Genomic DNA, 25950 nt, shown 5'->3' with positions numbered 1-25950 from the left:
AAACTCTAGAGAATTCTGAAGGAAAAAAGCCGAATATGGATGTATCCTAATAGCTACCACATAAATGGGGGGAGGGAAGGGGGAACTGTTATACAAGCTGACTGCAGGATCAGAAGAAGAAATGCTGAAAGGTGTAAGACTGCATAATGAAGAGTACTTCCACTTGTCTCTCTGCTGACTTGCTTCTATATGCTCCAGCTGAGATTCGTCATGTCGGACAGGGAAGAGGGAGAGAAAACTTCTTCCATAAGCGCCCCCTTGGGAGTTTCAGTGGAAACAAGCATCTGAGGGTCGCACTGCAGCATGCTGCCATTCAGCGGGTTTACTCATCCTCTCAAGTAAAGGAAGCAGGAGTCGTATACAGCTGGCTGCTGCCATATTTCAACCAATTAAGTTTTACAAAACTAATGCTAGGACATTCGAGGTAAGGCCGCAAGAACCATAAAGAATGAATCACAACAAGGATGTGACGTTATAGCACAAAATTTCTATACAGACTGTTAACAAATATATGGGAAATCTTTGAGGAATGCATAGAGGACCTAAAATAGCTGTTTCTTGTTTTTTTAAGAGGATTCGGGAATTTACTTCATGCAAGTAAAGAGACAGGTTTGGAAGTAAATCCCAAAAAGACAAAGTATATGATTATGTCTCATGACCAAAACATTGTAAACCATTAATTGTAATCTTATTGTTCATGTTATAGTTGTAATCCCCTGGTAGAGGGGCAGAGAAGGCCTGACGGCCTTATCTCTACCAGGTTAAATAAATAAATCTAATCTAATCTAATCTAATAGTACGAAATGGAAATATAAAAATTGGAAATTTATCCTTTGAAAAGGTGGAAAAGTTCAAATATCTTGAAGCAAGAGTACCAAATATAAATGATACTCAGGACGAAATTAAACACAGAAGAAATATGGGAAATGCCTATTATTATTCGTCATACAGTCTGCTCTCGAATAGTTGAAAGTTAGAATTTATAAAAGTTATATTACCGGTTGTTCTGTATGGTTGTGAAACTTGGAGAGAGGAACAGAGGTTAAGGGTGTTTGAGAATGAGGTGCTTAGGAAAATATTTGAAGCTAAGAGGGATGAAGTTACAGGAGAATGGAGAAAGTTACACAACGTAGAACTGCATGCATTGTATTCTTCACCTGACATAATAAAATTAGGAACATTAAATCGAGACATCTGAGGTGGATAGGGCATGCAGCACGTATGGGCGAATCCAGAAATGCATATAGAGTGTTAGTTGGGAGGCCAGAGGGAAAAAGACCTTTTAGGAAGCTGAGACGTAGACAGGAGGATAATATAAAATGGATTTGAGGAAATGGGATATGATGGTAAAGGCTGGATTGATATTTTTAAATTTTTTTTAGTTGGTTATTTAACGACGCTGTATCAACTACGAGGTTATTTAGCGTCGGTGAATTAGTGATAACGAGATGGTATTTGGCGAGATGAGGCAGAGGATTCGCCATAGATTACCTGGCATTTACCTTATGGTTGGGAAAAACCTCGGAAAAAACCCAACCAGGTAATCAGCCCAAGCGGGGATCGAACCCGCGCCCGAGCGCAACTTCAGACCAGTAGGCAAGCGCCTTAACCGACTGAGCCACGCCGATGGCTGGATTGAACTTGCTCAGGATAGGGACTGATGGCGGGCTTATTTGAGGGCATTTGTAAGTAAGTATAGAGGACCTAAAAATAAGCATAAAAGTTCAAGTAAATATATAGTCAATTATTTCCCTTTGTCTTTTTTTTTTTTTTAAATTACAGGTACTTTCTAGTTCGTACATGTTTACTTATTATAACTTTACTTTTACATATTTGTTTATAAAGTCAATGCAGAAGTCTACAGATACTGTAGTGATCAACTTTTGTTTTTTGACTAAAAATAAAATTCACGCATGCTCTTAATTCTTCCATGGAATATTTTACATTAATAGAAATCTCAAACTGAATAACCCGCTATTTTCGGACGACATAGTTCATTCTTTCAGATTCGGGGGATAGTTTTCCTTTTCAAAATCAGAACCCGGGACAGATCCTTGCACTTGTGCGCCCTATGTAGGTAATGATTGTCCAAGTCCGACAGTTGGTTTGGGTGACATTCATGAATCTGATGCTGACGGTGATCATCCTTCATCAGTCCTAACAACTGGATCCCATCCCCAGACGAGTATCTAATAAGCCTCAGGACCTGGAGTCCTAAGCCCTTCCTATATCAGCATCGGAAATCCATACTACACACAAATTCCACCATCACCTAGCTGGTGATTGAACCTGTGGCACCTAGATGGAAGACCAGCATGGTAGTGGTTGAGTGAGATGTGGACGGGGATCATGTACAACGTTCTGTGCATGAGTTTCTACTCCTGGAAGAATTATATAGCACAGAAATTTCAATGTGTAAATCAAAGTCGTGGCATTTAGAAAAAAAAAAAAAAGAAATCCATTCGTAGTAAAGTATGGATGCATGATAAAATAATTCAAAAGTATCTTGGTATCTACAATAATTAAAACAGTGTGATTCACAACTTGGTTGACATATTTTGTACTGGTCATTCCAAGCTGTCTGTAAGACTTTGTGACAGTAGCTATCGGAGATTTCATGAGATGTGTCTACTTTCATCTATTAAGAATACATCATTCGTACTGACGAGGAGCAAGTGAGGATTCTTAGATATAAGGATAAAGTTAGGCTTGGAGAATGTTCCATTTACTACAATTCTCGCATAGAGAAGTGAGATTCGTGAATGCTTTCAATCTAGGAAGTTTACTCCTTTTATGCTGCGTATATGCAACGATAAGAGTTGTTGCTGTATCGAACCAGGAAGAGTAATTTTCTGCCATTCTCATGGTATGTTTAACTCGAAAAATTATTTTTTTGAGTTGTTGTCTTTTTGAATTGGCCTGTCAATTTATGCAAAACTGAGACAGACATGCACAAAGCATCTTCTTCAGAAATGCATTTCAGAGGGAAACTGGGACAGATCAAACACAAACGACCGCCCTTATAGCTTTGTGTAGTAACAACTAGGCTTTAATTGTCTCTCACATATGTACAAACAATGGACAACACCATATTTACATACAGATGTAGTTTCAGTTCGCACTGTGAACCAAGTCCTTATTCACATGTATGCAGGCAACCTGTATATGAAGGGAGTAACTCAAATAATAATTATACAAAACTATTTTTATAATGACAAATTAGACATGAAGATTACCACAAATATTTACAGACACTGAATTCCATGTTCAGTAAATATGAATAGAGATTTCACAAAAATGTTGACAATTGACATAACGTAGCAGCACATTCAACAGTGACGACGCTGGAGAAACATCGTATTATGATCGAACTCACAGTCTTGGCAACCTCGGTTTTGTCTAATGTTGTTAGTGGCAACAGTTAGCACTTTTGTTGCCTACCAACAAGTTTCTTCCATGAAGGAGATACTGTAGGGTAGCTAAAAACATAAATAATGAGAATTTTATGACCTTCGCACTAAATAGGCATCATAAAAATAATTATTGCGGTCAAAACAAGAGTGTGATTGATTACCAATGTCATCACCACGAACTTTTCGAGCTGTTGAAAGAAACAATAACAACTCTTTGTGACAACCATATCTGTGACCATGCTCCTCTTACTGACATAAAAAGTCATTCTCTGACAAGTTCTAACTTAAAAAATCCTTGACATATTAAGAATGCTTGAACAAAAAAATAAATATATAACTGATTAACTTGACGTAATAACAAAACAGGAAATCAACACAAATCAATTTTCTCAATATCGTACATATCACCTGCTTTTTCGTAATATAATATTCTGGCGACTTTAGATTATTGCGAATGACTAAATGATGATTACTCTGTTTACATATCCTTAATATTTTCTAATAGCCTGTGAAACTGAATTCCACACTTGCATAGAATGTTCAAATTCATTCTAATAGAATTGTTATGATATTTCAATGTTCAGTTATACCATACAATGGCAGGACATCCTGCTACTTTTCTGTACAATATTGTTTAAACAATCACTTCCACTTTCTAATGCCCGTAGGAATTAGTTTCCTTTTTCTGTTTTGAAATCAGATAGTGTACAGTATCATTCTGTAATGATAAGTGACATTTTATTCAACACTTAATATTTTTGAGAAATGGAACAATTGAAATACCGAGTTTCAGTTTATGAAAGAACATACAGACGAAGAAGAAATACTCACCTCATATTATATGAGCATGGCGAAGCAAGGACAGATCCTTATATTATTTTATTGCCATGTGAAGAAATGTTATTTTATTATTAAACATCACAATTAAAGAATCTTATCATGAAACAACTCTTCAGCAGATATTGATAATGTTTTACAATTCAAGGAGTATGGTAACATAGCTGAGGTGAGTTAGTACCAGTACCCAAAGATCTCCACATTCATACACATGCTCTGCAGACAACTGAATGGCAAACATTTGACAAACACGTAATGCTCTGTTTGCACAAAAACAGACCACAATAACAGCCTCATAGCCTCCACACTGCAGGGCACTAGTGCCATTGTAACTAGTAGCAGTTTTGAGTTTATAGGTGCACTGCTCTTCCACTCTGTATCATGCATGACATGCATCACTATAACATTTCTAACCTGTTTGTTATCTAATTATCCTAATAAAAACTACTTCGTAATTTTACATGTGGGAATTTGCATATCAGAGACACCAATTTGTTTCTGCCTAAAGAACAGTCATGAATCATATTGCGTAATTTCAAGAAACAATTCTACTTGTTATTATTGTCCAAGTTCTTATGTGTAAATAACACAACCGAAATCAAATCTTTTATATGCCCTAGACCTCCAGTTAAGTATTCCCATATACTGTGGGAAGCTTATAAGCCTTAATAGCAAAGAATTACAATCTTACAATTTCTACTCCAACATTAATCTTCATTTCATACAAGGTGATTCTACATGTAAAAAAATGCACGTGTCTAATTGGCTGCAGGACAAAAAACCTCTTTATGGCGCCTAGAATGCTAAGCTAATTAGTTCCCAGTCTGAAAACACAACCTCTTCTACATTTTCGGAGACTTAATAGGAAACTGGTTTTTCCTAAATACGAAAAGACAATACAGTATATCAATCAATCAATCAATCAATCAATCAATCAATCAATCAATCAATCAATCAATCAATCAATCAATCAATCAATCAATCAATCAATCAATCAATCAATCAATCTTCTTCTTAATGTATCCAGCTGTTTGCTGACAACGTAAAGTCCACTATAGACTACTATAGTCTATAAAATATAGTATATGAAGCAGTTGAAAAATTAATTACTAACTGTGTGAAGAAAGAATATAATTTGTAGGCAGGACGAGGAGGGATGTTGTTGGAAATGAGGCATAATAAGATGGCATGAAGCTGCGTCACCACTCACAACATAACCCAAATACAGGAAATGGGAACAAAGGAACCAATCTGTGGTCGGGGTGTGACATGATTTTGTTTGTTGTTGATATGCAGAGTCACCTTGTATGGAATTAAGACTATATTTTCGCAGACAATCAGATTCTACTAGCAGAAAAAGAGGCTGACCTATAGTGGGAAATAACTTATTTAAATATATTATAGTAATGAAAGGAAACATATAATATGAAAATATCCAACAGTAAAACAAGTCAGGACGAAAATAAGTCAGGGTAAAGGTAGCCATATATAATAAAGTTATTTGGGATGTAAAATATCAATAGAAACGAATGTGGACATAGATCAGAACATTATAAATCAAGAATAGACTAATGGTTGTATTAAAAATAATTCTGGAGCAAGTATGAGGAAGGATGTATAACAAAGAATATATAATATACTGTCAAAACCAGCTCTCAAGGACGCCAATAAAACATGGATATTAAGAGCACAAGATAAGCAAAGATTAGAAACAGCCCAAATTATCTTTATGAGAGCATTGTGTGAAGTGAAAAACGTGACAGACAGAGAAATGTCGACAAGAGGAAGAAACAGGGAGAATTCAACATCGTGGAAGATGTATAGGTCTATCAGGCAATGGAAAGAACATTTGCTTAGGATGTCATTGACAAATATCCTCAGCAAGCACTTTTTATAGACCTACAGGACAGAGAGTTTTGGGTCGACCTCGTAGAAGGTAGAACAATCAGTTTTAGCCTTGGAACAGGTCATTTGTGGCCTAAATATTATTTCTGAAGAAGGAGAAATTTCTATATGAAAAATATAAAAAAGCAAACACGAGAAAAGATAGATAAAACTTGTCGAAAATTTTCTGTATCGCATGATGATTTTGATAACAAAGGTCGTTAAAGTGGATAATTAGGTAGGCCTACAGAAGCTTTCAACTGTGCTGTTACGATGAGAGCCAATTGAAACTAAGTATACAAACATGATGAACATGATATTTACCTGTGGCATCGGTTTTTCTCTCTCCTCAGTAATTCTTAATATTACTGAGAGATAGCACCACTGTTTGTTACAAGGTTAGGTAGGGTTTGGTGAGATATATTAGTATCAATTAGACGCACTGTTAGTGTTAAGGTTAGATAGAGTTTGATGACGGTATTCATACATTAGTGACAAGTAGGCCCACTATCAGTGTCAAGGTTAGGTAGGGTTTGGTGAGGAGATATATTAGTGATAAGTGCTTTGCGCAAAAATGATACAAGTCCATTATCCCCTGATATAATATTAATATAACATAAATGAGGGAGGTTGATCTTGCATAGGATAGGAACCGATGGCGGGCTTACGTGAGGGCAGAAATGAACCTGCAGGTTCCTTAAAAGCTACTTGTAAGTAAGTAAGTAACAATATAAATGAGGGGATAGCTAAGTGACATGAGGCCGAAGTATGTGACAAAGTAGGTTAGTTGCGGGGATATTTAACCCTTTATTAGACATGTAGGGTACAGCTGTATCCCACTGCTTTAATTCAAATTATTAAGTTCTCTTGAAGCTCAACTGATGTCTATATATTATTTTTAGTTTATTTTCGTGTTCTACATTGCAACTGGTACATAAAATTAGTGTTATTGTTACGATATTCATTATATTGTTCAATAATATTAATGTCTAATCTCAGTATGTGAATAAACTCAGACTGAACACTGAAGTACTGTTATTTGAAACTCTATAGATAGTCATAATCAACTTCTTCCTCTTCTTTTTCATTACCTTGGTTCGGTTTAGGTCTTATAAGACCTGTTTCTTTGCAGCTCTTGAGGGTGTTCTTGATCTTGCCACCTTTGTCTTGATCAGCCCAAATCTCTCTTGCCTGTAGGTTTGTATTTTAGAGCTAATTTTGAGATGCAGTTTATGTTCATTCTTTCATTTTCTATGATGAAATTTGATATCATTGTATTATCTATTACCTATTTTTAATTTCTTCCAGATGTTGTAGGCTATTTTTGAAGTAGCTTCCCGCCAAACTGTCTATAAGAGATTTGTTCTACTTCCATATTTGAAATTGTCATTTTCGTGTGTAAAAATGAGGGGATACACCTGTACCACAGTCTAGTATATACAGTCACGAAGCTCAATATGTAGTAAATATGCATCCATAGATAGTTGCTAACCACTAGGATCGCTAATATCGCCTCATTACAGATAATGCGAAAAGTATTGGCACAGTCTATTGTTCCTAGCACCCTCACAACTCAAGCTTCATGACTGTATATACTAGATTGTGCCTGTACTCCATGCGCCTAACGAAGGGTTAAGTGACGTGAGGCTGAGGAAAATATTTCAATGATTTAAGTACATTTTCTCTCCCGTATATAATGTGAGCAGATACCTTATTTAACCCTGCAATGACGTCTCCTAGCAAATTACCAATATTTTCGTTTCTCAGATTAGTGGAATTCTATGATATTCTCTTGGCCACAAAATATTTTTTCTTCATTTTGCTGTGATAACGTGTTATATCTTCGAAAACGTGCATTTTTGTTTTTTGAAATTTATTTATTTATTTATTTATTTTTTTAATTACAAATTCCTTGTTATACTCCGTAAATCTTGCACTTGACTGGTTCAGTGATTCTTAAAAAATATAGTCATGCATTTTACTAGCAACATTTCGATTCTCTTTTGTTTGACATGGCTCAGTACATCCCAGTGATAAGTGGCGAGCGTAGTCAACGTTGTTATACTGTCTGAATTCTCCACTTGTTCCACAAAGGTAATGCCACAGTCTAATATATACAGTCGCGAAACTCAATACATAGTAAATATGCATCCATAGATAGTTGCTAATCACTAGGATCGCTAATATCGCCTCATTACAGACAATGTGAAATAGTACAGGCACAGTCTATTGTTCCTAGCACCCTCATAACTCAGCTTCGTGACTATATATACTAGACTGTGGCAATACATACTGACATTCATAGGTTTGTTCCACCACGGTTCAGAATCGATTCTGAACTACCTGCTCATGCGCAGTATCTCATATGCTTTCCAACAAGACTTGAACTGATTCTAAACCAATTTTGAACTTCCAGTTCCCTGTTCCAAAGTGCTTTGGAACTCGTTCGGAATGAGTGAAATTTGTTCTCGATTAGAGCAGGAACTGGGAATTCTGAACTGCTGACGCATGTGCACATGGTTTAATCTGAGGTTGAGGTTAAAATGCTTCGAGACTGGTCAGGTTAAAATTAAAAAATAGTCGATCATGAGTGATTTGGAAGGTGATAGTGATATATATTATGACGAATTAATATAATTTTAATATGAGAAGAAACTCTGAAGGTCGTAAAAGAACAGTTCAAGAAACGTTCCAACAATGTCAAATCTCGAACTAGTTCTTAGAATGTACTCAACTAGCACATGCGTCGAAAGATGTTCGGTATCAGTTCGTAATGCATTCTGAATTGCTTGCTGAAACAAACCTATTATTAACAATAAAATGAATATTACCCGTACTGAAAAAAAGATCATAACAATACAATATTACGTTTTATAAAACAATGCCATATATCACAATAATGGAGAGAAAATTTACACTAGTGAGTCAAGTAAAATTGTTACATTTTTTCCCTAAAATAAATATCAAAGGTTACTTTCTGAAACAAAAACTACGTTGGCATCTCTGAAGTGCATTCCTGCAACCCAGTCAGGTTTGTGCCTTGATCTCTTGTTTCTACTGTACATATTGTTTTCCAAAGCAATAGTGCCACAAAACTGTGTTGAGTCATCAGCATAAGTTAAAACCATCACATCATTCAATAATTCATCAGATAAAATTAGGGGATAAAAGCAATGGAAAATCTACGAAAAGTTGAGTCTATATTAATAATTTATTTAATAAATGTAGTTTAATACGACAACGCATACTGAAAGATGTTACATTTAAACCTTTCAGGCCAACTGCAGTCAAAAAGGGTAAAATTCAAGATTCTGGAACAGAAAGTTAAAAGTAACCAGACTGTACATTTTACATTAATTTTTTTTTGTCTCACATATAAACGAATGACTTATAAAAAAGTATACCATAATAAGATATTTTATAATCATACATATTTCAGAAATTAGCATTTGCATAGAAATACTAGTTGGCAGTGATAAACACTTAAGCTAATAACAAATTATGGACAATAGCTTCAGGCAAAAAATTTCAAAATAATTTATTTCTGGAAATGATGAGTGTTTTCGGAAAAGTAAGGTAACAACAGGAGTAAGCATTGTAAGTACCACTTTCCTACTTTCACATCCTCCCCTCCACAAATTATGAAACCACAGATGAATATGCTACGTCAACTGCGAGGTGTGGTTTTATCCAGTGTGTAAGCTTGTAAGCTATGGGAACAGACCACCAACATTGGCAAACATCTTGTACTCTTTTGATTTAATTAAAACCAGGTTCACTTTATGCGCATAGCAATGGACAAATATGATGTAATTAAATTTAGTTTTAACCTAAGCTTGTAAGCAACCATGTTACCCAGACATAATCATAGTAATGCTTAGTGTCATATCTGTGATTTTTTTTAACGCTGATATTCCTTTAGAGTTTCAAAAACATGCTCAGCTAATGCCAACACTGCGCAGTTCTACTGAAAGTACTGAAACCAACTAACATTTCTCCTGAATGTCAATGGTTTTGTTAACAACAATGTACAAACTTAGCATTTCTGTGTAATATCAGTGGTCCTTCGGTTATGTTATAAGTGCTATAAACAGGCATAATTGATCTCTGCAAATCTGACTTTCAGGTAAAAGCTCCCTGTGAAGCAGGCTTGAATAATGAACATTGATCTCTGTTTTAATTTCCGTTTTCAACACCTGTGAAACTGAATTGATCAAGTTACTTCTAATACAATATTTTTTTCTTCTATTCCCCATTGACAGGCAGCATTTCTTAGTCCGTTTGCTAACTGAAATCTTCATCTATGAAACGACAGTCTCACACTATCAGTGATAAAACAGCTCGAGTCTATTGCAGTGGTGTAGCCAGCGTGTGGGCCAGGTGGGCCCAGGCCCACCCAAAAATATGCGAATTTTTTAGTTTTTATAGAAAATACTCAACATTAAAACTAAACCATGGATCCAAAGCAATAGTTACAGTCGATAGCATTAAGGTAAGAAATCAAAAATGCGTTCATTTCTTCAAGAGCCAATGTAACTGTGTTGGGTTGGGCCTAAAAAATTGTCTGGCAGGGATAAAAAGAAGAAGCCGTGGAGGCTACTGAATTGTTACATCAGCTAGAAAAATTTGACATATTATTTTATTTGGTATGTTTAGACAATATTCTTGCTCTTGCAAATTCATTATTGGAAGCAGCCAGTCTCCAAAAATGGATATTAGTATATGTTCGTCCTTCATTAAGGCAATGATATAAAACTTACCCTGCATATCTGGCCCATCCAAAATAATTAGTCTGGCTACGTCACTGGTCTATTGGTTTTATGATTTTAAGACTAGTTACAGATAATCATAAAACAAATGTGAACATGATGAGACTATCCAACAGAAAGACAATAAATATTAGAATTAGTGACCCAAATAATCCATAACAGCCTCTCTTCTTAGCTTTCGACCAGTGCCACATTTTGAAAAATACAAGAACAGCTATTTTACAAAAGATAATGTATGATGGAAAGAAAGAAATTGGCGGCAGTCACATTAAAAACTTACATAAAATGCAGTCGAAAGAAATAGTTAAACCAGTTCCTTTCCAGTAGAAAACATGTAGCACCAACCAATTTCGAAAAGATGAATGTGAAAAGGGCTAAAGATATATTTTCTTCTGAGGTAATAACTGCTCTGCAATGTTTGACAGAGAACAGCAGCCACTTCAAAGCGCAGGGTTTTCAAAGCTGTGGTGCCACTATCACTTTTCTGAAAATTATGAAGAAGTGGTTCTAAATCCATGATGTGAGAAGCACTTCTTTGCAGCACTTAATGCCAGAGAAAATGCACTTTTTCAATATAAGTGACGAGAGACTGGAATGGTTAGTTTATTTACTTGGTTATTTAACGACGCTGTATCAACTAAGAGGTTATTTAGCGTTGATGGAATTGGTGATAGTGAGATGATATTTTGCGAGATGAGGCCGAAGATTCGCCACATTTGCCTGACGATTGGGGAAAACCTCGGAAAAAACCCACCCAGGTAATCAGTCCACATGGGAATCGAACCCGCACCTAAGTGCAACTCCAGATCGGCAGGCAAGCGCCTTAGCCGACAGAGCTATGCTGGTGGCTGGGAATGGTTAGAAAATGATTTTTCATCATACCTTGCAGAAATTAGAAATGCAATAAGCAGGGAATGGAATTTTTAAGAAAAAACACCTATGAAGCTGTTCTCCTGACATCTTCCTCCACTGTCCAGTGAACGAAGTATCTGCTTTCATCTGGCTTCCATTTCGTTCTCACACAAGCACTTAATAGTGATCCTATAGAGCATTTCTTCAGTAAGCTGAGACAGATATCTGGGAGTAATGACATGTTAGACTGTAGAGCAGTAATATTTAGCACGAACAGAATATTAAAAACTGGATTAACTACCGAGAAATAATAAGAGAATTCCTATAGTGATGCTTTCGTCAGGAACTAATCTACAGAAAGTTGAGACTTCGATTCCAGAAAGTGTGATGTCTATATTAAGCAAACTTCACCAACCTCCATTTAAGTAAAGTTGTTTATCAATAAACTTTAAATAAATTCATTGACCAAAGGTTAGCGACATACTTTAACTTATTATAACTCTATACAAAATTTAAATTTTCACGCCTTAGATTTGTGACAATGCAGTTGGCGTTTCTGACTTACATTGGGGGTTTCGTAGTACAGCAAATACAGAAGGCAATCGAATGTAGACTTGTCAGCTGGCTTGCAAGCAAAATGCAGTTCACTTATGATCTACCTAATCTACAAAAGAGATATTTTTGATAAGATACATTGTCCATCTGAAATGTTTGTGTGATTACTAAGAACAATTTTCAAATTTTTGTGCGAGGCTGCAAAGTTGGTGACTTGTGAAACACTATCTAAACTTACTTTTACTGTGCTTCGATAGTAGTCTTTACTCAAATGCCCTGCCTCTTTGGACAATAGTCACATGAAAAATTTTAGCATGTTCGTGTGTAAATTTGCAATTTCCATATTTCTGAAAATTACTGCTTCAGAAACAACAGAACGTTTTTTTAAGTATGTTAAATTTCTGAACTCAAAACCAACAAGTCTGAAAATATTGTGAGTGTAACCTGCCTCCATACTGTCAACGTCAAGTTGAGCTGCGAAGGACATCAATGTAGTGCTCTGAGGTGAGTAGTGGAGAAACTTTGCACTATTTCAATGTACGGACTTTAGGTCAAAGTGAGAAGGCATATAAGAATAGCAGATGGCGATGCTACTATGATGCGAGCATGAACTTGATGGAGGCCTATGGCGATTGGCTACCATTTTGGATGTGTGCGAAAATTTCCGGGCAGTAAGCCTTTATCTTGCAACTCTAATATGCTAGCGCCCTGATTTTGGTAACAAACGAAAGCTCTCGTTTATATCTGTTTTTCCCTTCACTTGTACATGTGACCTGCTTGGCACATGGACTACACCAAGTAGCAGAGAAAATCAGAGTAGAATTTTCGAAAATAAACAAACTGATCTCTTGTGTTAAGAAAGTCTTCGTGAAAGCTCCATTAAGAGTGTAGGCTTTTCGGCAGAACATTCAGATGTTTCTCTTCCTCCAGAACCTGTCCTCACTCGCTGGGGAACTTGGCTGACCGCTTGACTACTATGGTGAACACTTTCAAGAAATCAAAGAACTTGTAGCAACTTTAAGGATAATGCAGTTTGTTATCCAAAGCCAAGAAAATTGTGGATGACTCTAGTGTTCATAATGATTTGGTATATGTCAAATCCCATTTTACATTCATTGCAAACTTGATTACTGGTCTCGAAAGTAATGGAAAATTTCTTTATGACAACTTGAGCTACTCAACAAAACAAAACAAAACAGAAGCTTTGTGAAGTACCTGCAACTGCTGGAGAAAAGGTGAAAAACAAGTGAATAAGGTGTTGCAGAAAAACACAGAACTGAAGACTTTATTCACTGCCGCTAACATTTTGATGGGAAAGGATAATGAAGCTGAAATTGAATTAACAGTTCGTCTCGTTCCAAATGTAAACTATTGCCCCGTTTCTTCAGTCGATGTAGAATGCTCTTTTTTGGCTTAAAAATTAATTCTAAGTGACTAACACTATAACTTCTTTGTGGATAATTTAGAAAAAGTGCTGATCATCTACTGTGAAGCAAACTACGGAAATGTGATTGATGAATGAAACACACTAACATAAAGATAGAATGTCTTCATTTTATGTATGCATGTATAGCCTACCCTTGTAAAATGTGAAATGTGTGGCAGTTTCTTTCAATCCTAGAATTCTGCATTAAATAAATCTTGAATCTTATATTAGTGACATTCTTTAACAAAAAAAGTCTATTTTTTATTTTATAGAGCTTAAATAAAGGAGTTTAAGAGCCTATTTTAGGCACTTAAAATGCCACTTTTTAGGGCCTAAAATTCTGCTCTCTACTGATATCCTACAACAATGGATTCTTTGCATCACTGCATTCATCTATTCATAGCAGTATACAAATCCAATGGATACAGAGCCAATGTAACGAAAATTAAAAAAATTTACGTAAGTACATGAACGATTTACAAATGTTATAATCTGGAGTAAGTTTTTTTAGGCTTTTATTGTTTATTTATTTATTTATTTAATACTTTACACTTGTGCTACATTAGGCATTGCAGCCCGGAAGAGCAGAAGCTCGTGCTCAGATCCAAAATTCAATTTATAACATAATTAAATGCCCAATTACTCTTGTGTTCAATAAAATGTTTTATTTCGCATTCATTTATTTTATCAATAACTAATTTAATTAAAAATCGTATAAATTCTAGAGATGCTACAAGCAATGTCCAATTACGAAAAAAAAAAAAAAAAAAAAAAAAAAAAAAAAAAAAAAAAAAAAAAAAAAGAGAGAGTTTCCAACTCTCAGAAACTAAGTCTGATTTCAATTTGCTGGGGATAATCAAAGAGGTGAAACACTGCTACAGACAATAACATAATATGTTTTATATTCAACTGACAAATTATGAGAGTGATATTCCTAATTGGAAGACAAAACAATACAAATCCATTGCACAACAGCCGTGGAGGGCCAAGCCCATTAGCAACTGCTGGCCTCACGTCTACATGGTGAAAGACAATCCAACAAGTACAGGGGCAAGCTAGGCTTGGCACAATCATCGCCCCCAGCTGTTATAGCCGGCTTGCAAAATCGGATTTCGGTACTCAATGTAGTTCCGCACATTCACCACGATGCTGGATGGGCACCAGTACCATACATTGGCCGAGATTTCATGACAAAATTTCTTTCATCATGAAGACTCAAACCAGCATTCTTTCCACAATGTTAGTTCAAAGCATGACACTAGGCATTCCTTGAAATAATAACTTAAAGTATGTTACGTTATTTTTCTGTTCCCAGCATATATTAAAACCTTAATAACATATCTTCCTCCCTAACAAAATATTATTTACCACCATTAAACACGGCACCCTTTAGTAAGATTTTTTTTTTCCTTCAGAGGAGGGCCCATAGGCAAGTACTGCTTGTGCAACCTTCTTTATTGGGATTATTTTGAAGTTCTTAGGATCGCTCATCAAGCACGTGATTCACTTTCTGGTGCCATCTTATCGATTCAGCCACAGCATCCAGGTCTGACAGAGTCTGCGTGAACAGAAACGCTTCTCTGCCTCCCTGTGATGCTCCTCTGCAGCCTCCTCAGGTCGATGGCATCTGTTCGTAATTCACATGCATGAATCTGCAGTATCCTTAGCCAGAGAGACATGTCACCATCAATTCCACGACTCACCAAGGCACCATCTATCTGAGGGAGCTACACTCCTCCTGTCTACTGCAGTCTGCTGATTGAAGCCCCTGCAACTTCTCTGGGATATGTGCAGCTCCTGCAGACAGATGCAACCTGCAGGTGAATCCTGGAACTACATCCACCATGTCCTCCTGGTCAATCTGTAACTACTGAAGATGATTAATGAGATGATGCTAATGAAGGCAAAATGAATCCGAGATCCAACGCCGAAAGTTACCCAGCAATTCTGCTTCAAGTGGTTGAGGAAAACCTCGGAAAAAAACCCAACCACGTAACTTGCCCCAACCAGGATTTGAACCCAGGCCCACTCGTTTCACAGTCAGGAAGGCTATCTGATACTCCACAGAATGTCTTTCCATGCAATGCTGTTATACCAGATCAAAAATGTATCTCAAATCCAAGATTTTGTAGTTAAGTACTTGTTCCAGAGAATGCCTCAATTGCAGCTGATGAAATTCCATTCTAATTTACCATTAATTCATTGGTTTATTAGCTTTGACCTTAATAATATCTATTAAAGATTATTTTTGTAAATGTTACCACTTAAATGTTACGGTATCTGAAATGAACAATTGAAGACCTCTGTGCAAAAGCTGGTCAAGTCCAGAAATTAAAATTTTACAGGAGATAAAAATAACGTTCTGCAAAAATTGAATGTGTATTAATTTGAAACTGTTTTTTTACACGATAATTTAGAAAATTAGTGAGTATTTTATGAGGTTACAATATTCTTTTTCGTACATAGATTTTTTTTTAAATTATGTACTATTGTACTTGAATGTTTTCTGTCCCGAAAATACAACAGATTTCTTTGTCATGCTTAAACTTCATTTATTTCTCATTTGAAAATAAATCTAAGAAATTTGCTTCATTCTCAGGTGAGTTCCCATTGAGTAATTGATCAATGCATATGTTACATAAATATTTCCAAACATTAATATTCTGTAATGTGTTATACTTTCCTACAGGCATCTGATCTTGGAGACCAAAGCTGTAGTTAAAGTTGGTATTGAATATACAGTATACTGTAGGAAAAGAATACTGACTTATCGTCCAGATAGCAGGAAAATCTCGGAACAAGAATCAGCCGGACATACCTGTTTTCTTGACGCAAATCATGAAGCAGACAAGTCCTTTTCAACTGAAGAGATTTTATTACAAGTCAAATTTGACAGATTCTTGTACCCAGGGTTGGGACTTTACGCGTAAAAAAGGTTATTTAGATTACAGTAAAATACGTGTAAATAATGCGTAATTAACGTAATACATGTAAAATACGTAAAAACCTACAAGAACTTTTAATTTACTCTTTCTTTGTTCAGTTTGTGATAAAAATTTACCATTTGAATTGCCAACAAAAATAGTTTATAATTCGAGGCTATAACCCATCTGACGAAACATTGAAGTTTTCAGGTGAGGACGCTCGTGTGTCGTGAATGTGATCCGCTCAGTCTCGATGCTTGGCGAGTCAGGTGAAGAAATGTTGGTACAGTATGACAATAAAAACATCAACAGCTGTTATGAACATAATCAAATACAATTACCAATACCATAATTTAATTTACTTTTTCTGTCATATGTATGGTATATACACGTACCTTATTCCAGAAGTAGCTGTATGTCCGAGGCAGAGGTCTCAATTTCATCTGCACTATCAGTTGAACTGCCTTTGTCTGCTGTATCTGTGCCCCTACCTGGCCTATCATAATCCATCTCATCTTCATCACACTCTTCATCACTACTCACAATGCCTATGTTTATTACTATCCTTTCAACTTCCTCTTCCATTAAAGCGTCACAACACCAATATTCGTCCTCGATATGTTTAACAGAGTGACAGCATTTTATCCAGTCTTCTTTGCTGATTTCGCTTATTGATTGTGCGGTCATTTGTTTCAAAACTGGCAGGGAAATGGAACCAGCATTTTTAGATTCTATGTTTTGTTTCACCAAATTCCAAACAAGTTCTATTGGGTTTAGGTCACAGTGATAGGGTGGTAGTCGGAGGACAGTAAACCCATGGCCCATGTTCTCTTAAAATCCTGTCCACTGTGTATACAGCTTGCGGCTTGTTTTGTCTGTTTATATCAATTCTCGTTTGGTTACTTCTGAGTCTGCAGTGAGATTTAATTCTTTAACCATGAAATTATGTCCGCTTTTCTACAGGCCATTGTTGGTACTTTATTTTCTTGTACTGTGTGATAAGATGCATTATCTAACACAACAATGCGTTCATTTCATCATGATAATATGCAGATTGAGATTTGGAATCATATATCAACTAGGCCCCTTCGATGAATCCCATTTCACCACCAGCATGAACAACAATAGCCCTTTACCCAACACTTTGGTTTACATGCACACCTTGCACTTCATTACGCTGCCAACACTTTTTTACAGTATAATGAGTATGGACCCATGTTTCATTGTATAAACAATTGGCTTCTTTGGCCCCTTTTCGTTTTGTTTTAGCATTCTCAGGTATGCTGCACGACATGCAACAATGTTCGACCACTCCATTAAAACATGTCGCATGTTTTTTGCATTTCTTAAATTTGTATCCCATGATTTCAGCTGCCTCCGGAATGTATCTTTTCCGCCATTAAACTATGTCTTTTCCTTAACAGATTTCAGAAGCTTGCATAGGGTCGGAATTTCTTTTCTCTTCTCATAAAACTCCAAAAAAGTTCTGCGGATGACACATTTTGCAAAATCATCAAGTACAATTTCCTTGGATGTGGGCGGTTTTTACCAGAAGTTTGAAAATTGTCCTCCAATGCACTTTGCTTCCTCACCCTCCTTAGCTACAGTATAATATGTAATGTTCTTTCACTCTTCCCCACCGCTGTTGCTGTTCTTTTCACAGCGTTCGTTAATGGAATGATAAGACTTTTCTTTTTCTCTTCTTTACAAAATTTTAGCACATTGTATATAATCTTTCTGCTTTGCAAGTGTAAGCTTTCGCGTGACGAGTGTCTCAAAGGAGTTTCCATTTGCTCTTGTGTACACACACTTCCGATACTGACTAGCAGACTGAACAAACTGAACTGAGGCATTTCTTTACTGCAGCACTGTGCATAGTACGTCAGAACAGGGTGACGTAATGTAGTATCGATCGCATGTTTATGTCTAAGCTTACTATACCTGCCATCTGCAATGATTCTTCAGATGGGTTATACCAATTAACGTTAAAAAAATGGAGACCTTAAGAAGATTTTGCAGTACATACCGAATGAAATGAAAGGTTTATACACAGAACTGTACACATGGCCTACAACCAACAAAGATAGTAATGATAGTGGAAGCGAAGATTGAAAAAATAAGTTTATTAATGTTCTGACGTACAAAAAGTCTATTCAGCCATGCTGCCCAACTCTTTGATGATTAGTCATTTACCACATAAATTATGTTTAAATCATAATAATTATCTTAAACTGTTATATTACAAAAAGGCCTTTATCACTAGAATCGTTTATTTTTAAAACCCAACAAGTGACAAAAACAAAACTTTAGTGAAATCAATAAAAATTATTTAGTTTAATTAATTTTATTTTAATTGTGAAAATGTATTTAACAAGTGATATTAATTGCTAAATGTTAGGTTTATTCACTATTAGTTGCCTTTTATAAAATATGTAAAGTCTCCCAAAAAATAAATTAGTTAGGATGTTATGGGGTTTTTCCAACAAGCAAACTGAAAGTAAGCAAAGCAATGCTATTTTTCTAACAAGTGATGTTGAACTCGCTCAGGAACATGCAGTTCTCAAACTTCGTTAACTGGTACAGCTCCCATATGTAAGTGAACACACAAAAAATTACCTGCCGATACAAATTAATAAACTCTTAAAACTTATTGGGAATGTTGGGTGGAATGCATTGTTCAATATCCCTCCTGAGGTGTTCTTTCTGCAACCCGCTCATTGCTAGAGCATGGGGCAGTGCGGAATCTGTCCTATCACTGCATGCAGTGTGATTCAGCTTGTCTTCAATTTCTTTTACAAAACATAATCCAAAGTATGAATGTCTGTTACTTATTCAAGACACAGTGATTAGTGAGTACTTATTTTACTCTATAAATGTGTAACATAAGTGGCAATGCTCAATTGAGTGAATAAAACACAAATGCATTTTACACATGCACACCGAACTAGCGCACTTATATCACAATTATTTTGTTCACAATTTGTATTTATATTGTCAAGGCAAAACTGTTGGTGTCAGGAATTCTGATGGTCTTTATAATGTATAGTGTGTAGCATGAATATTTTATCATGTTGCGAAATTTAGTGCACAAAACTGACAATGCAGGAAAGATTTTAATTTCAACATATTATCCCTGTGGAACAGTTCAAATTTTACACTTTCGTTTGACGATTTTAGTTCAGACAAGCAGCGATAGAATGATTTCCAATTACGGAAAAAGAACTTATTCAGAGGCTGAACTATTCCCATCGTTCCGGATGAATCTGAACTAGTTCAATTATTTTACCAAGAAGAATACTTTCTAGACACGCTGTATCATTCTATGCTGTCCACAAATCCAAAATCAAGGCGAACTTATCACCTGTAAATGGAAAGAAAGTTCTTCGTACCACTCCTTTAGTTCCTTTTTCCCCCCGTTTTTTTTTTTTTAAGCCTTAACAATAATGTTTTCAGTCTTAAACATTTTTTTGGAAACTATAGGGCCGAAAGTTCCTGCCGGTTCTTGCAATACAATAAAAAGTTTCGGAAAGAGAACTCCATCCATACTTATGGTACACATAATCGTGTAGGAGTGAGTAACAGCTGCAATAGACTGGACCCTGCTATTGGAATGCTATTCATCAACAAAAGACAATGTGCGTTTGATGCTCATTTCCTTTTCAAAGCCACTCTAATCTGCATTATATATAGCAGAGGGTGAATGATGAATAAGTTTATGTTTTGTTGCATTTAGAAAGTCATCTACCGATGTCTGTATTTCTGTCTCATCCTTTGCATGCCAACAGGAGACGAATTTCGTGATTTTTCTGCTTTTGATCTTGTAGCATTTTTTTAAATCATAAATCCTGGATCTCGAAGTCTTAAATGTACCCTCTGATAATATTGTTCTTGAAATGTCTACCGACCACACGTTTAAATCAGCATCAGATACAGTTTATTTATTTTGTCTGCCATGCACAAATCTTGACAATAGTGCTTCATACATGACCTTTTTGAACTGTACGGAATGTGGTTTTACATCCTCTATATTGTAATTTCCAAAGATACAGTTGCTGTTCCGACGTAACTGCCTGAAAACCTTTTCCGAACTTGCTAACGAATACTTCTTTTTACCACTTTCATTCAGCTAATATTTTACTGCTTTTGTCTTACAATCGGCACTTACACTCTTTGCTGCTTGTTTCTGTGAACTTGGTGCATAACTTGACGATGATGATTATCAAATAGAAAACAAAAAGTAGAAATAAATGTACCAAATAGTCATAAAGTTACTTATTCAGAATTTAGAAATATTAAACATGGTGTTCCGCAGGGGTCAATTTTAGGTCCATTGTTGTTTCTAGTTTATATTAATGATTTAGCCTTGACCATAAACAATTCATCCCATGTAATTTTATTTGCAGATGATACAAGTGTAATTATTTCAAGCAAACAATACGATCATTTTATAAACACTTCTAATACAGTGCTGAATCTAATGAATGAATGGTTCCATGCAAATAAACTAGCACTTAATGTTGATAAAACCAGTGCAGTCAAATTTAGTACACACAATAGTGCTCAGGTTTCCTACAGTATTCGATTAAATGGAACTCATCTCAAAGAATCTATAAGCACAAAGTTTCTTGGTTTAGAATTGGATAATCACTTGAACTGGAAAACGCATATAGAATGTATTACTCGTAAATTGAGCTCTGCCTGTTATGCATTAAGATCCTTATCTACTATTGGTGATATAAACTTACTTAAAATGTCATACTTTGCATATTTTCACTCTGTAATGAAATATGGATTAATATTCTGGGGTAACTCGTCTGAAGCTAAACACATTTTTGTTTTACAAAAGAAAGCTATAAGAATAATGGCCGGTGTGCATAAAAGGACCTCATGCAAAAATATTTTCCGAAACTTAGAAATCTTGACTTTACCTTGTGAATACATTCTTTCCCTAATGCTGCTGTATATTAAGAACCAAGATAAATTCAGTACTAATCAAGACATTCATCATTTTAATACAAGACATAAATCAGACCTTCATCTACCCTCTGTTAGTCTAAGCTGTTTTAAAAATGGAGTTCGCTATTCATGTATAACAGTCTTCAATGCACTGCCTAATTATCTTAAAGATTTGAAGAACAACGAGAAAAGGTTCAGAAAAGAATTAACCAAATTTCTACATACTCATACCTTCTATACAATTGATGAATTGTTTATGCTTGTGAATTGAATTATTCTACTTAAATGACATGTACAATTTTATATAGCTCAACTAAAATATGTTTTTATATTGACTTAATCTGTTTACTATGTATTATATTTTTTTGTTTAGCATAACTGATGAATTGTATGTACTGTAAATTGAATAGTATACTGTATAGGTCAACTGATGAATTGTTTAAGCTTATAAATTGAATTAATCTACTTCATATGAATTGTATAGCTTAACGAAAATAAGTTTGTAAATTGAACTAATTTGATTGTATATGTTTGTATAGTTTGGCTGATGAATTGTATATGTTCTTAAAATGATGACTAGTCTGTGTAGCTCTACTGATGAATTGTATATAGATCTATTGTAAATTGAATGGTAATATGTATAGCTCAACTGATGAATTGTTTATGATTATAAATTGAATTAATCTATTTGATATTAATTGCACAAATTTGTATAGCTTAATGAAAGTATGCTACTTTGTATTGTATATATTTGTATAGTTTTGGCCGATGAATTGTATATGCTTTAAATTGAATAGTAATCTATATAGCTCTACTGATAAATTGTTTGTGTTTGTAATTTGAAGTAGTTTGCATGATATGTATTATCAATTTCTGTATATCACAACTGGTTGAATTGTTTATGCCTTAAATTTAATTAACTTGTTTTGTATTATACATATAGCTCAACTTATGAATGATTGTTTGCGTTTGTAAATTTAATAATCTGATTGGCTATGTATTGTATACTTTTAGTAGAGCCATCGATGTAGCTCAGTCGGCAGACTCGCTGGGCTGCTGATCCGGAGCTGCATTCGGGCTTGGGTTGGATCCCCCTTTGGTCTTTGGTTTCTTCCGAGGTTTTCCCCAGCTGTGGGACTGAAGCCGGATGGTCTATGGCGAGTCCTTGGCATCAACCCCTTTGATTTGATTACCTGGTTGGGTTTTTCCGAGGTTTCCCCCACCAAATGGCAAATGCCGAGTAATATTTTGGCGAATCCTCGGACCTCATCTCATCTCACTACATCTCGCCAAAATGTAAAAAAAAAAAAAAAAAAATGTAAAAAAATGTAAAAAATTGCACACAATTGTAAAAATTGTAGAAAATTACTAAATTGTAAAACTATAAAAATTTGTAAAAACTGTAATTGTAATATTGTAAAATGTTGACTTGTTCCACATCTTAAAGCTTCATTGCTCATGTAAGATCTATGGAATAAAATAAATAAAAAAAAAATAAAAAAAAAATGAAAAAAAAAATTGGTGATGAAGTATGATAATAATCCGAATCACTATCAGATCTGTTAGGCTCAAATTCTACAGATGAGGAATGGGGGTTCTGGTTGTGGGTATTAAATTCTGAAGATGAGGTATCAATGCCACTTTCTTCATCTGGAGATTCTTCATTAGTCATCTCTAAAGTCTCGTCAACAGTGTAATTCGCCCCAAATGGATGATCTTCTATAAATTTTATAATATATTCTGCCATTTGTCTCTTTGTATAGTGATTTCACTTGCAGCACAATTACACTTGCGAAAATAATTTGTCGCACATAAGAAAACATTGACAGGATTGAACGATGTTTGAGAGTACATTCTTATGTCCCACTGATAGCACTCACTGCTACAAACTAACATGCGGTCGTGTTTATTTGCACCCTGCGATGCAGTGGCAGCTCACCTACAGTCAGCTGATAAGCCACTCACGGCCAATTATTATTTTAGCAGCTGTATCACATTCACATAGTAATTTCAGACCTTTGCATTGGGTATCGGCAGGTAATTTTTTGTGTGTTCACTTACATATGGGAGCTGTATTAGTTAACGAAGTTTGACGGTTGTACCTTTCTGAGCGAGTTCAAACATCCCTTGTAAGTATTAGAGTGAATGAAAGAAAGTATCAACAATGTTATAATCTATTTGAAAACTACAGTATAAAATTACAAAAAAAAAAATTACTTTTTTTTCTGCTGCAACAGACAAGATTTAAAAGGAATAGAGTACCTAATTGATGTTTAGATTGTCAAACTAATAAATGTTAATTTCAGTTGCATTTCCTTGGGGAAGGGAAGAGAGGAACGTCTTCCTCACATTTTTTCTGTTGAAAGTAAATACCAAATAAAATATGTGCCTTGAAATTCGAGGAAGATTCGATCATTTTTAAGTTCACAGCTATCAGAAAACCTCGGTTAATCGAGTTTTAAATTACGTGTGCTCATGTGCTGTGCGGAAACTGTAAGAAGAATGCGAGATTGTTTGTGAGGAGGAAAGTCAATTCTTTCCTCCTTTACTGCAGTTAACACACATAGCGGCCAGAGAAAGAAGGAAAGTTTTAAAGCAAGTAAATGAACTGATATAGAGGAGATCTTCCTCTGATTCTGTGCATGGGCGGGAAATAATGTAGCAGACAGAAACTGACTGGTAGTGCAGCAAGCTCGCTACCGATGCCATCTAGAGATGTTGCATCCAACCAGACACATAGGAGGCATAATAAAAACAGTTTTAAATTATAAATCAAATATTATTCATTGCACTTTATATAGGTTTGAAACTTTCGAGGATATTTGAAAGTTAAAGTCAGGTTTACATAAAACAAAGAGGAAGTAGTTCTATGTTAATATCGCAGATCTTCTGCCTCCTGAAATTCACTTTCATTCGTCGTCTACTAGATTGGGCGACAGCCAAGTTGTCAGTTTTGTACAAATATATTTGAAATTGAAAGTACTACGAACTACATTATTTTTAACATAAAAAATTAATCAGCCACTAGCAGCTCACTAAAACCTTAAATGCTTAAACTATATTTTAACAATAATGGTAGTACGACTTTACAAGAACTGACATTCTTCAAAAGCATGTGATACTGAATAGAAATTCAAATATAATTAATTTTAGAAATATTAATTAAAATTACAAATACACGTAATAACCACATGTGGCAACACTTATCACGTGAGTGCAATGTTCTCGCTTTCCTAACAGATTTCCATTCCCACTTCTGTAAAACGGTTCTGGTTATATGTTAATAGCTAGTCTCTTCCAACACGTGTGATGCTGTAGTGTGCGCGAAGTTGTGAATTTCCTTGTAATTATTAATTTGTGCAATTATTCAACAATGGATGGAAGCGAAAACATATTATATTTTGGACAATTTAGGAAACTCAGTTTACAAGAACAGATTATTGCTATACAAAAGGGAAGGCCAACCTCAACACTACCTGGGGCCTGTTTCTCAAAACTCACGGACTAGTAATACTAGTCTGTACAGTAGTAATAATAGTTTGTTTTACAAGTCTGTGTTTCTAGAAACTACAAGGGTAAAGTAGTAGTTACCAGTTCACAGACTAGTAATATTGGTCGATTTCACCAGTTCCTAAGAGATTCTGTTTCTCAAAATGCTAATCTAGTTGATTATACTAGTATTCCACAGGAATATTCCTACAAGACTCTAAAGACTGGTGATTTCTATATTATCAGTTACCAGTGGCAATCTTTCTCAGATAATCAAAACAAAATATTGTAGTAATTTTTTTAATATGTGGTTTAGTGATTCCGATTGAAGTAGTAAAGAAGTTGTTGTGAGAAGAGCTAAAACTATATCGAGAAAGAACAATTATTATTCCTTTACGGGAGCATTGTTTAAATATAATGAATGGTTTAAATAAAGTGCTGAAAAGCTTGGAGAGTTGTTCAATATAGTGGGACCTGCCATAACAAGACAAACAAATAGAAGTCATGCATTATCAGCAAAGCTTCAAATACAAATTGTTCTACAAATCGGGATGTTGATTATTTTCCAATGCCATCTGGTTTTTCTGCCCTAGACCAGCAACACATGCAGAATTTTTTTCCTAATAATCTGATACCAATTCATCAACTGCAGTAATTTTTGCTGGCTTTCTTCCTCCACTGCCAGTTCTTCTGACATTGTCAACTTTAGCCTACAAATTAAATACAAAACGACACTAATTTACAAATAGATCAAACGTAAAACTGAAAAAAAAAAAAAAAAAAAAAAAAATTAGCGAATTTTTCAAGTCATAAGTAGCATTCATGTCGCCAGTAGACCCAGTAGC

The 25950-nt window shown here is 35.3% G+C and overlaps 1 protein-coding gene across 1 annotated transcript in view; it reads right to left on the bottom strand.

Moving 5' to 3' along the window:
* Positions 1 to 3027: 3027 nt before the first annotated feature.
* The window catches only part of Vps50 (vacuolar protein sorting 50), a 167168-nt gene continuing 144245 nt past the window's right edge, over positions 3028 to 25950 (bottom strand). The window contains exon 19 of the transcript XR_011331986.1: positions 3028 to 3479. The gene's annotated coding sequence lies outside the window, so the exon portion shown is untranslated. The remainder of the gene's footprint in view (positions 3480 to 25950) is intronic.

Source organism: Periplaneta americana, chromosome 1, assembly GCF_040183065.1.
Source record: "Periplaneta americana isolate PAMFEO1 chromosome 1, P.americana_PAMFEO1_priV1, whole genome shotgun sequence".
Classification (NCBI taxonomy): domain Eukaryota; kingdom Metazoa; phylum Arthropoda; class Insecta; order Blattodea; family Blattidae; genus Periplaneta; species Periplaneta americana.
The sequence above is the reverse complement of the archived record's forward strand: the minus strand, read 5'-3'. Positions and strand labels throughout refer to the sequence as shown.